This window comes from Phyllobates terribilis, unplaced genomic scaffold, assembly GCF_046119375.1.
Source record: "Phyllobates terribilis strain yellow unplaced genomic scaffold, ASM4611937v1 Scaffold_2__4_contigs__length_985480577, whole genome shotgun sequence".
NCBI lineage: Eukaryota > Metazoa > Chordata > Amphibia > Anura > Dendrobatidae > Phyllobates > Phyllobates terribilis.
This window is the reverse complement of record NW_027362762.1, coordinates 86,194,916-86,207,865: the sequence shown is the minus strand read 5'-3', so window position 1 is coordinate 86,207,865 and position 12,950 is coordinate 86,194,916. Positions and strand designations below refer to the sequence as shown.

At 47.3% G+C, this 12,950-nt stretch overlaps 1 protein-coding gene across 1 annotated transcript in view; it reads left to right on the top strand.

Annotated features, from left to right (window-relative positions):
- Positions 1-12,950, top strand: part of HEPHL1 (hephaestin like 1) — a 129,346-nt gene that overhangs the window by 17,767 nt on the left and 98,629 nt on the right. The gene's annotated exons all lie outside the window — the stretch shown is intronic.

Genomic DNA, 12,950 nt, shown 5'->3' with positions numbered 1-12,950 from the left:
CCGGGAGAAGACCGCATTCACCACCCCGATGGGACTTAGCGAGTTTACCTGCATGCCGTTCGGACTCTGCAACGCACCAGGAACCTTCCAACGATTAATGGAGTGCTGTCTGGGCCACAGAAACTTCGAGACGGTCCTGTTGTACCTGGACGATGTCATCGTATATTCTAAGACTTATGAGGACCACCTGAAACACCTGGCGGAAGTGTTCGAAGCTCTGGCAAGCTACGGCCTAAAGGTGAAACCCTCCAAGTGTCACCTCCTGAAACCAAAGGTGCAGTACCTGGGACACGTGGTGAGCGCTGACGGAGTGGCTCCCGACCCTGATAAGATCACCGCAATTAAGGAATGGCCAAGTCCCTCCAGTGTAAAGGAAGTGCGGCAGTTCCTCGGGTTGGTAGGCTACTACCGCAGGTTCATCCCCGGTTTCACCAAAAAGGCAGCTCCTATGCAGGACCTCCTGATAGGCCAGTCCCGGAAGGCCAAGAACCAGAAGCCGCCCTTCAGATGGGAGAAGTTGGAAGAAGAGTCCTTCCGCCAGCTGAAGATGGCCCTCACGGGGGATGAAATCCTGGCGTACCCGGATTACAGCCAGCCCTTTATCCTCTACACCGACGCAAGTAACATCGGACTAGGAGCCGTGCTGTCCCAGATCCAGCAGGGGAAAGAGCGAGTAATCGCTTACGCCAGCCGAAAACTGCGACCCACCGAAAGAAACCCTGAGAATTACAGCTCATTTAAGCTAGAGTTCCTGGCAGTGGTGTGGGCAGTCACCGAACGCTTTAAGCACTACCTCGCTTCTTCCCGGTTCGTCGTGTACACGGATAACAACCCGTTGACACACCTGGACACGGCAAGACTCGGTGCCCTAGAGCAGAGATGGATGGCCCGCCTGTCCAACTACGAGTTCACCATCAAATACCGGGCAGGACGCTCCAATACCAACGCGGACGCCATGTTCAGGATGCCAAACCTACCGGACGTAGGAGAAGATCCAGAGGGACTGGAAGAAGTCGAACTCCCCGCGTTTCACCGTCATGGGACTATCCAGTATTCCCATCGGGTAAGGAGTAAGCAAGGCGCTATGCTTAACCCCTTACCTCACTACAACTGGGCGGAAACGCAAGACAGTGACCCTGCTGTCCGGCTGGTGAAGGAGATGCTGACTCAGCCAGAGGCTCGCCTTGACCCAGACGCTCCGGAGGAAGCCAAGCAACTGTGGGCAGAAAAGAGTAGACTGTCCCTTTACAAGGGGAAGTTGTGCCGCAGGATGGTTAACTCCCGGATGCATGAACTAATCTGGCAAGTAGTGGTGCCACGACGAGACGCAGCCATGGTGATGGAGGCATACCACGATGGAGCTGGGCATTTCGGATGGAAGAAGCTGGAGTTCCGCTGCGCGGGCGGTTCCATTGGGTAGGCATGAGGGGAACCATCGAGAGGTGGTGCAGAGACTGTGGCCCGTGCAACCTGAGGAGGAAGGACCGTGCCAGCCAGAAGACTCCCCTGCAGTCCATCGTCACCCGGCAGCCGTTGGAACTGGTAGCCTTGGATCATGTAAAACTGACCCCAAGCAGAAGTGGCTACGTCTACGCGTTAACCATCGTGGATCATTACTCCCGGTTCTTGGTTGTCGTCCCCGTCAAGGACTTAACGGCTCAAACAGCAGCTAGAGCCTTCCAGCAGCACTTATGCCGTCCACACGGGTACCCGGACCAAGTGCTGACGGACCAGGGACCTGCCTTTGAAGCGGAGGTCTTCCAGGAATTCTGCAATCTGTATGGCTGCCGGAAGATAAGGACGACACCCTATCATCCGCAAACTAATGAACTTTGTGAGAAAATGAACCAGGTGGTAATGGATCTTCTGAAAACGTTGCCCCTGGAAGAACGCAGTCTGTGGCCTGAGAAGCTGCCCGATCTGGTGGACCTATACAACCACATCCCGGTAGGTTCCACCAACTGTACCCCGGCTTACCTAATGAGGGCGAGACCTGGTAAGTTACCTGTTGACCTGGAAATGGGAGTCCTGACACCCGAGGACACTTCACCAGAAGCAGACTGGGACACAGAGAGGCAGCAGCAGTACCGGAAAGTACAGGAGAGCGTGGAGCGAAGTCTCTGTCAGGCTAGGGAGAGACAAGAGAAAACTTACAACCAGTATGCTCCCGCTGTTCCCCTGGTGCCCGGAGAGCAGGTCTTGAAGAGGAAAAGACGGCTCCACAAGTTGGACGACCAGTGGGAGAAGGACCCGTACACCGTACTGCCCTCAAGCCACGAGAACCCGAAGGTCTGTACCATCAGTAAAGACGGAGGGGAGACCACAGCCATTGTATCCCGGGATCACCTGAAGAAGTGTCCTGAACAGCTACGGAACCCTGAAGAGGAACAAGAAGACCATCGACCCGTAGAGGAAAGGGAAGATATGGTTAGTACTGTGCTCGGAGACTTCCCTCGGTCTTGGACTCAAGTCAATGGTGCAGTTGTGGTACCCGTACTCACCTTCCTCCAACCAGCATCCCAAGCACCTACGGAGCAACAGGTAGAGCTGGAAGAACAGCCGGTCCAGGAGGCAGAAGACCCCACACCAGCAGACCAGGAGGATCAACCCTCTGCTTGCAGTGAGCCTGCCATATCCCTAGTGAGCCAAAGGGCCCGTAGACCGCTGCCCAGTTTACCCTTAACAGCTCCTACACCCTGTAGTTCAGGGCCAGACAGTCAGCTCCGTAGGTCCACTAGGGCCACTAGAGGCCAGTTACCCGCACGTTGGAGGATTTGAAGTGTATAAATTGTTTTATTTGTGGTTACCTGTTTTTCTTGTTGCTTGTGTATAATTATGTGTTTCTAGTTGTTTATAGGAGTCTTTGGTGGATTTACCGGGAATCCTGTGTACATAGTTGGAGCGTAACCCAGGACGGACTAAAGACTGTTAAGGACTCGGGGCAGGACAGACCCCTACCTGGTTACGTCTCCCTGTTTTGGTGAAATGGACACCTTGCTTTCTTCAAAGACTGCACCCGGTTACGGACATGCCGTGACCACCTTTATGTGTTTCTTTATTGTATTGTTATTGTTATATCTTGTTATGTTTTTCTAAAATATGTTTAGTCCCGGAGTACTAAATTTCACTAGGGGGGAATGTGGCACCCCAGGGATCTGGTTTCCACAGTAACAGCAATGTTATGTCTGAGAGCAGGTGGGAGGTCTCTTGGTCAGGAATCCTATGCATGCCACACCTCCTGCCCAGTCCTGGGAGGGGAAGAACTTCCCCTATATAAACCTAGGGCTGAGGCAGGGTTAGTGAGTAGAGAAGAAGTAGAGACAGAGAAAAGAAGCAAATATAGGAACAGAACATCAGGAGCTCTGTGGGAGCAGTGTTACAAGGAGTCAGGGGCTGGCAGCTGCAGAGCTCGCCCTGACTGAGAAGATTTCTTACCGGACCCGGAGTCCGAGGCTGTGGGGACTAACTCCTACCCAGCAGCAGAATCCGTCAGGCAGGGGATTCCAGGTCCTCTGGCCAAGAAACCCGAAGGCACGGTCACAAGCATGGGACCAGCACCGCCGTCGTGGAGCGGAAGCTACTAGAAGGCCCCGAGTCACCGGCCATACGGGTGAGCACCACACGGTACACTCAGGGACGTGGGCTACTTATACCCGCCTCTAGCAAGGTAACCAGAAGAGTACAGTTAGTTTGGGAGGCCTACAACTCCGCCTGGCCAGGGGAGATCCCATCTGCTCAAGGACTGACCAGGCCCCAATCGCTAGCCAGTACTCCGGGAGGGTCTATCTTTGTCACCAGTAAAGACCCTGAACTACACCGTACCGTCTCCGAGTGGTTCCTGCTACCCCCATCATCCACGTCGGCTGCCCTGAGGCCATACCCCTCCCGTTGGGGGTTATACTATCACGCTGCACAATCCTACCACCGGCCTCAGCGGTCTGCCCTGCAGCAGCAGCTCCTTAGCTGTACTCAACGGGTGGCGTAGTCGTCCAACATCTACCGCTGATACATCGCCGCTCAGTTTGACTCCCTGGGCACGGACCGGGTCACCGCCACGAGACTACAACCCTCAACAGATCCGGCTCCGGGTAAGCTCCCGCGTGCGCAACGCAGCGCGACACAGGCCCAGGGGCGCGTCAATAGCAGGTTCACACTGAGCACATGTGACAGCCTAACCTGGGAACGCTGCCTGTACCCTCCACTTCTACCATTTATGGGACTCCCCATCTAGAGACACCCCTGATACAGGAACTGCAGCTCTCCACAGGCTGATGAACCCCTGTCTTTTGTTAAGCTTCTGACTGGAACTTTTCTCTACATTCTATGGTGCCTTCCTACTAAAACAAACTTGATACAATAGCGACTTAATGAATAAGGCCAGTGTGGCCGAAACGTCTACCTATTGTCGCCTTCACCACTGTTATTTTTCCTACATTTCATTTGTATAAATAAATTGGCACTAAAAAGCAAAACTTCCTATGAGTGTGCGATGAATTAATTTTTACATGTGACAGACGTGACAGAGTCTGGAGACGCCGTGGAGAGCGATCTGCTGCCTGCAACATCCTTCAGCATGACTAGTTTGGCAGTGGGTCAGTAATGGTGTGGGGTGGCATTTCTTTGGAGTGCCGCACAGCCCTCCATGTGCTCGCCAGAGGTAGCCTGAGTGCCATTAGGCACCGAGATGAGATCCTCAGACCCCTTGTGAGACCATATGCTGGTGCGGTTGGCCCTGGGTTCCTCCTAATGCAGGACAATGCCAGACCTCATGTGGCTGGAGTGTGTCAGCAGTTCCTGCAAGATGAAGGCATTGAAGCTATGGACTGGCCCCACCATTCCCCAGACCTGAATCCAGTTGAGCACATCTGGGACATCATGTCTCGCTCCATCCACCAACGTCACGTTGCACCACAGACTGTCCAGGAGTTGGCGGATGCTTTAGTCCAGGTCTGGGAGGAGATCCCACAGGAGACCATCCGCAACCTCATCAGGAGCATGCCCAGGCGTTGTAGGGAGGTCATACAGGCACGTGGAGGCCACACACAATACTGAGCCTCATTTTGACTAGTTTTAAGGACATTACATCAAAGTTGGATCAGCCTGTAGTGTCTTTTTCAACTTTAATTTTGGCGGTGACTCCAAATCCAGGCCTCCATTGGTTAATAAATTTGATTTCCATTGATGATTTTTGTGTGATTTTGTTGTCAGCACATTCAACTTTGTACAGAACAAAGTATTCAATGAGAATATTTCATTCATTCAGATCTAGGATGTGTTATTTGAGTGTTCCCTTTATTTTTTTGAGCAGTGTAAATTGAGGACTATGGGGAGTGCATTATACTATATCGAGGACTATGGGGAGTGCATTCTACTATATTGACGACTATGGGGAGTGCATTATACTATATCGAGGACTATGGGGAGTGCATTATACTATATGGAGTATATGGTTAGAACACTATACTATATGGAGGACTATTGGGAGTGTGTTATACTATATGGAGAACTATGGGGCGTGCATTATACTGACAAGACAATATACCAAAAGGCAAGTTAGAGAGGGTAGGGTATAATCATCTACCAGCAACCAGAATTGAGCATGGACATCTTCTGGTCTAGGTTTCATTATTTTCTCGTATCTGCCCTCTCACCCACTGTGGATTTCTCCTAACATGGCCCCCTGATGAATACCAAACTAGGAAGGGGAGAAACGTGTTGCGTCAATTGCGACTATTGTTGTCATCATTTGGGAGAATTGGAAACATTGTGTCATCAGTTTCAGATAAGTTTATTTTTTGGCATTGAACCAAAACGCTCTGGATGTTATTGAAAATAGATATTTGGTTAATACCTCAGTTGAAAATGTCCATATAGGAACTAAGAATCATTCAGGAAGTCCTATATTTGATCTCTGTGTATTGATATTTTTCTGGATTTATTTGTGATAATACCTCTTGGTTGGTGTGTCACTTACTGGGATATTGATGTCCCTATTTGTCATGATTGTTTGCATGAACCTGTCTATGGCGGTGGGGGCACATTGTTGTCCTCTTCATGTCCTAGAATTATCAGCACTGTTGCACTTTATTTTTTCTAACACACTATGGTATATTGTGTTCTTTTGTTATTTATCTTATACCATATCTATCCCTACAATATTGTCTAACTGAGATACTGGTAATATACCACTTTTTTCAAACATTCAGCGTGGTTGATATGACACCACTGTCTGTACCCATCATTTTTGCTGACTTTTTATGTATATGTATGTCTGTCTAGGGGTTACTAGGGTCATTGAGGGAAAGCCGACGTGGAGCGGTGGCACCAAACCGATACACTAGGGTGTTAAACCCCCGCTGTCAGGTAGGCCATCAGCACATTAGGGAATTTTAGGGCTAGCCTGCATGGTTATTGCTCCTTATCTTCCCTTTTACCCTTACCCCAATATACACATACTTATTTTTAATGGGTTGTGTCTTTGTCTATATTTACTAGCATACTTTTAGTTTTATCTAATAAAAGTTATATTTTAAGTTTTTTTTTCTGTTTTGGTTCCTGGTGAGTGCATTATACTGTATGAAGGACTATGGAGGGTGCATTATACTATATGAAGACTATGGGGGTACATTATACCATACGGAGGACTATGGGGAGTGCTTTATACTATATGAAGACTATGGGGGTGCATTATACCATATGGAGGACTATGGGGAGAGCATTATACTATGTGGGGGACTATGGGGAGTGCATTATACTGTATGGAGGACTAAGCGGAGAGCATTATACTATATGGATGACTATGTGGGGTGCATTTTACTATATGAAGGACTATGGGGAGTGCATTATACTATATGAAGGACTATGGGGAGTGCATTATACTATATGGAGGATTATGGAGTGCAGTATACAATATGGAGAACTATGGGGCCCATTATACTATATGGAGGGTTATGTGGGGGCTATTATAATATTTGGATGGCTGTGTGGGGGCCATGTTAATATTTGGAGGGCTATGTGGGGGGGCATTATAATATTTGCAGGGTAATGTAGGGGCCATTATAATATTTGGAGGGCTATGTGGGAGCTTTTATACTTTATGGAAGGCTATTTGGGAGTCATTATACTGTATGCAAGTAATTATACAGTGTAAAGGTTTGTGTAGGGTCCATCATATTGTGTGGAGGGCTGTGTGGGGCCATTATACTTTTTGGAGAACTAGTAGGGGCCATTATACAGTGTGGTAAGGTGTGATGTAGGCCCATTATACTGCATGGAAGGCTATGTGGGGGTCACAGTTGGGGGATCATACTGTGTTCAGGTCACCACACTTTGCCTTGGAAGTTGAGGTGGGGTACAGTAGGGTCATTATACTGTGCGTGTGGAGGTTACTGTGGAGGAATTCACTGTGTGGGTATTATACTGTGTTTGTGGGACATTTTAGTTGGCATCATACTTTATGGGTGTAACGAAAGGGGAATCTAGGGCTCCAGTAGCAGGAAAATTAATATTTATTTTTTGTTGGGGAGGTGGGGGGCAATTAGAACTTCTGCTATGAGGCCCTATGATTTCTATGTACGCCCCTGATATCTCCTATTACTATCTCTGCATAAATTAGTTCTAGCTGTTAAGATATAGGACAACACTTTATCATACGTCATGTAACATATAAACTATTTTATGATCCAATCACAGCAAATCTACTTTAAAGTTACAGTAACCCCCCCCCATGTGTAATATAATATAAGTTAAACAATCCCATTACATCTGCTTCTTGTTAACATTCACTTCTAACCATTTAGATGTATTATGCCTTTTTCTTGACATCATCTGGAGCTTTTGTCAGGAGTGTTAGGTTAAGGAACACACATGTTTTGGGCTCTGCAAAGCCCCAGGGGGCCCAGACTATATAACATTTAACCCTTAAATGTTGCAAATGTTTTCATTATACACACCTCAACATTGAAAATCAAGAAGGAAAAAAATTGTGTCATTCTGGAAAACACATGATGGACAGACATGTTACTGATCTGCAAATGATGATGAAACGGAAGCTACATTTTCAAAACATCTCGATTTATTCAGTATGGAGTATGAGCACCACATGAGGTTATTAATTAATGGTTGTCTGATGAATGTTCCGCCCCACTGAATGCACTGGGGAAAATAATCAAGATCAGCTGCTGGCAGCTTCATTTGCAATTGCCGACCAATGATGTCCCAGATGTGCTCAATGGGAGACAAGTCTGGAGACACTGCAGACCATGGTGGCCTATTTAGAAGCACAGCCATCATGCAACCTTAAGTTGTTGTGTTGAAAAACGGGACACCAAATAATTGTAACTTCGAGCTGTTAGTGTACATGGAATGGAGACTAAAGGGGTCCGGCTATTGTACACTTATGCTACCCCTCACCACAATGTCGGGAGTAGGTTCGAAGTAAGAATCCCCCGTGAAGTCTTCTTCATGATGTTACCCATGTGATCTCCAGACAAATCTCCAGTTGTCATTGTGTCCAAGACAAAAACTGGACAAATCGTTTAAGTGGATAGGCCTCCATTTCAGCCTAAATTGCTCCATTCCAGCCTCTATTTTCATCTGGAGACCACATGGGCCATGTCTTGAAGAGGCCTTCACAGGGAAACCTCACACCAGTCCTACTCACAGGATTATGGTGAGGGGTGGCATAATGTACCCCTCTGATGTTCATTCTAGGTACAGGAACAGTTCGGCGTTAAATTGATTTGGTTGTAGAACCAATGGTAAGGTCTTTTCTCTATAAGCATAAGCAGCCTTGGTATTCCAAACGTGCTACCATGGCCTGCAGCATCTCCGGACTTGTCTCTCATTGAGCACATCTGGCATGTGATTGGGAGCTGCCAACAGTAGATCTTGATTATTTGCCCAAGTGCATTCAGCGTGGTAGAACATTCATCAGACAACCATTGATAACGTCTTTGATAGCAGCCAAGGCTGTAAGTGTTCTGTGTGTGGCGATCGTACTCCATCCTAAATAAATCCAGATGTTTTGAGAATTTTGGTTTTCATCATTTGCAGATTAGTAAAGCCTGTTCATCCTGTGATTTTTAGAATTCCGTAGCTTTTACTTCTTGGTGCTACAATTTTAAGGTTGAGGAGTAGTGATGAGTGAGTGTGCTCGTTTAACCCTTTCGCTGAGCATGCTCGGGTGCTTACTGAGTATCTTCGGCGTGCTCATGTATTAAGTTTGAGTCCCTGTGTCTGCATGATTTATGGCTGTTAGACAGCCTCAACAGATGCAGGGATTGCCTGTTTGTTAGGGAATCTTCAGATGCCTGTTTGTTAGGGAATCTTCAGATGTGTTGAGGCTGTCTAACAGTCATAAATCATGTAGATGCAGGGACTTGGACTTAATATACGAGCACGCTGAAGATACTTGGAAAGCACCCTAGCGTGCTCGGCGAAAGGGTTAAACGAGCATGCTCGCTCATCAATATTGAGGAGTGTAGAATGGTTAACAGAAAACCCCTGTTTAATAGGGTTTTCAATATCTTATTATAACCTGTTGTTGCATTCATCAGTGCTGCAGATTATCCAGCCTTCTGCCCATTCTTCCCTGTTGTGACCAGCAGCCCCTGTTTACTATACTGAACCTGTTTGCCCTCTCACCCTTGTGATGGAATCTGTCACTCGTCAGTCCTGACTGCAGATGGAGCGGACTTTGTTTTTCCCTCAGCTCCTGCAGACTAGTTATTTCCAGGCTGCTGGACACCCACACGTATGGGCAATCATTATGTTCTTATAAGCTACAAGGTAATGGGAATTTCCCACAAGTGATTTCTGCAACATATAAATACAAAATTCATGTTTCCAGGGCCCGATCATGATGTGTGGATGTCCCTGGATAAAATGCATATGTGGGCATTAGGGGGGAAATGTAATATTGCATAAGGCCTTTGTGACATAAGGATGATTGCAAAGTTGCACCATTTCTTAAACAAACGACAGACCAGACCCCCTAAATAAATACAGACCGCAAGACTAATTCCTGAAAACAAAGTACAGACCACAGACCAGTTTCCCTTATACCAATATAGCGTCACTAACCATAAAGAGACGTCTAAGCCCTAAATAAATACAGACCCCATGTCACACATCCAAAGTAAATACAGACCCCTGACCAGTTTCTGACAACAACACAAGACCATAAACCAGAACCTGTACAGACCCCCCAAAAGAAATACTGATGTCAAATCCTCTAAATAAATTCATGCCCCAGGTGGGTCTGCTTTAAAAATCTAGACCCCTAGATCAGACTCCCTAAGTAATAAATGACCCCACACCAGAACCCCGAAAATAAATACAGACCGCAGACCAAAATCTGAAAACAAAACCCCTTATCCGATCACGTTCGCGCAGCACTACTCCTCACCAAAACCTTCCAGGCTCCCTGCGGCCACAGAGGAGGATTTCCAGCAGTGGAGTCTTCCTGCAGGAAGCAGATGTGGATGTCACTAGCTCAGTCAGCCAATCAGCAGCTTTGCTGGTGATGTCTAATGCTGCAAACACACGCCCCCGCGGAGCTGCACACCGGCGAAGAGCGTCTCTACAACAGCGCAGACTTGTACATATATTTCTGCGTGATTTTTATCAATGTAGGATGCACAGTTCTAAGATATTGTTTCCTAAAATGTCTGTGTGTGAGGCACAGGGTTATTTTCATGTTTTTTTAATTTCAAGTACTTGTAAAAATAAGGAGCTTTGCAATTTGCTTAAAATTTATTTAAAAGTTACTAAAAATCCTCTCTGTTCTCAAGGACGGAGGGATTTTTAATTTAATTGCTTACTGCTCGTTGTCTAGGTTACCAGCCACCCACAGAGGTAGGCATACACGTGTAGTGCTTATGTAAGAGTGATGGACTGTTCTGCTGCATTCCTACCCCTGAAGACAACATTCGCGCTATGTGTACAGTGCCATGCAGTTTTACATGTAATCTGAACAGTGATGTGTGTCTTTTACATTGTATAGTGGTAATGTACAGCGTATAAGGATGTAGAGTGTTAATATATAATGTGAGTAGTGCATAGTACGGGGTAAGACCTGGGATAGTATAGTACTGTTCATATAGTTAAGTGGCTTAGCAACGCCATAGGACACAAGATAAGAACAATAGGTTTAGTCTATAGGATAGGATATAGTTAATGGATAGAACTAGCCCAGTGGGTGAGGACTAGTGTTAGTGAAAAGTGGGTAGTAGATCAGATAGGGAAGTACCGTGAAAGGTCAAGTTCAGGTGAGGAGGGCTGCTAGGGCCAGCATAGGCTTGTTGTTCAAAGCAGTGGGAACCCCTACTGGAATCCCGAAGAGACGCCCCTGTTATGTCTGGAGCGCAGGTCAAGCATAGGGGCTGCCGGGCACATCATGTCCTCTGGCATACAGTGGAAGATGGACAGGGACCCATGTAGAGGGACGGTGGTGGATTCTGGGTGCACTGCTGAAATGGACAGGAAATTCCTGAGGCTGACGGAGTCAGTGGGCTTAGGGAAAGTCCAGGACGAACAAGTGGTAGAGCTGAAGATGCATTGTACTAAGGAAGTGAGAAACATGAAGTGCTGTGCCCTATCCCACGTATTACACCCTGATGAACCTGAACTGACTTAAACGTTTGCTTGTCATTTGAATTGTGTGTGGCGGCTCCTGAGGACGGAGGCCTGGAGACAGGGAAGGCCTGCGGCCTACAAGTGAGTGTGATGCACCCCATACCTGACAGCAAACTGGGACTGGGACACTGTTTTTCTGTTAAATGCCAGAGTGTAACCAGACAGAAGTTCGGTCATGACTACCGCTCGTGGCAACTCTACACTTACAATCTTTTTCCTGCATAGCTTGTAAGCACTGCTCTTAAGCAGTCAGGATCACTGGAGCGCAATGAGAGCTCCCGATCTGGCAAACTTCAGCGCAACTGCACTCCTCCGATGTTGCTGAGGGAAAACCGCCTCATATAGCAGCATCATAGAGTGCACAGCATGGGCTAGTGGTGCAGTGATGCCGCTGGTCCAAGCTGTCAATCAAGCAGGAGCTGCTGGGTGACCAAGTGTCATGTTCTGTGTTGGAGGGAATCCCGTGTGTGTGGGGGGTTGTGGAGGGCAGAGTAGAGGTAGTGATTAGAGATGAGCGGATCAGGCAAAATTTGAATTCGCCTGTTCGCGCAAATTTTCCTGGTAAATTTGATTCATGGAGAAGTTATTCATTGCATATTTAATGTCCTTTATTCCGCTCTGAGGTCTCCTTAGACCCCAGAGCATAATACATGTAAATGTAAAAAATAAAAAAAATCCTTATACTCACCTCACTGCTCACCTCTCTGGCCCGTCTGCTCCACACCGTCACCCGTATAGTCCTTGTTGCATCTTCAGATACCCGTATAGTCCTTGTTGCATCTTCAGATCACCGCCATTTGCCCTGAAATCCCCGAGCCGGTCACTCTAGGCCCGGACTTCCAGCTTTGATGAGATCCTGGAGGGTTGTGCGCATGTACCTGAAAGGTGGTCTTCCCTCCTTTCTTTCCTCCTTCCTTCCCTCCTTCTTTTTTTATCGCTGGTTTCCCATGATGCTTAGTGTAAGAGGGTGACCGGGACGGTCATGCGCCTCTTTCCCTTTTGTGAATGTATTGTTCTACTCTGTGTTTATGTATGACTATGTAAATGTCTATTGTCTAATGTTAGTTACAGGGACAGTATATGTTAGGAGTGGATGGTATATTAGATTAGGCATTGAGTACAGTGCAGTGGGGGGCGCAATAGTTTAAGATAGAAATAGTTAATATATTTAGTAATAGCTCCAGTGTAGAAGGAGCGGGGTAGTAACGCAGTAGTTTGCCCAGCAACCGACGGAGGCGGTTGATGATTGGTCCAGTTGAAAAAGGGGGAGGAGTTTGGGCCAGAGGAGAGCAACGATTATTCCTGTCAGGAGA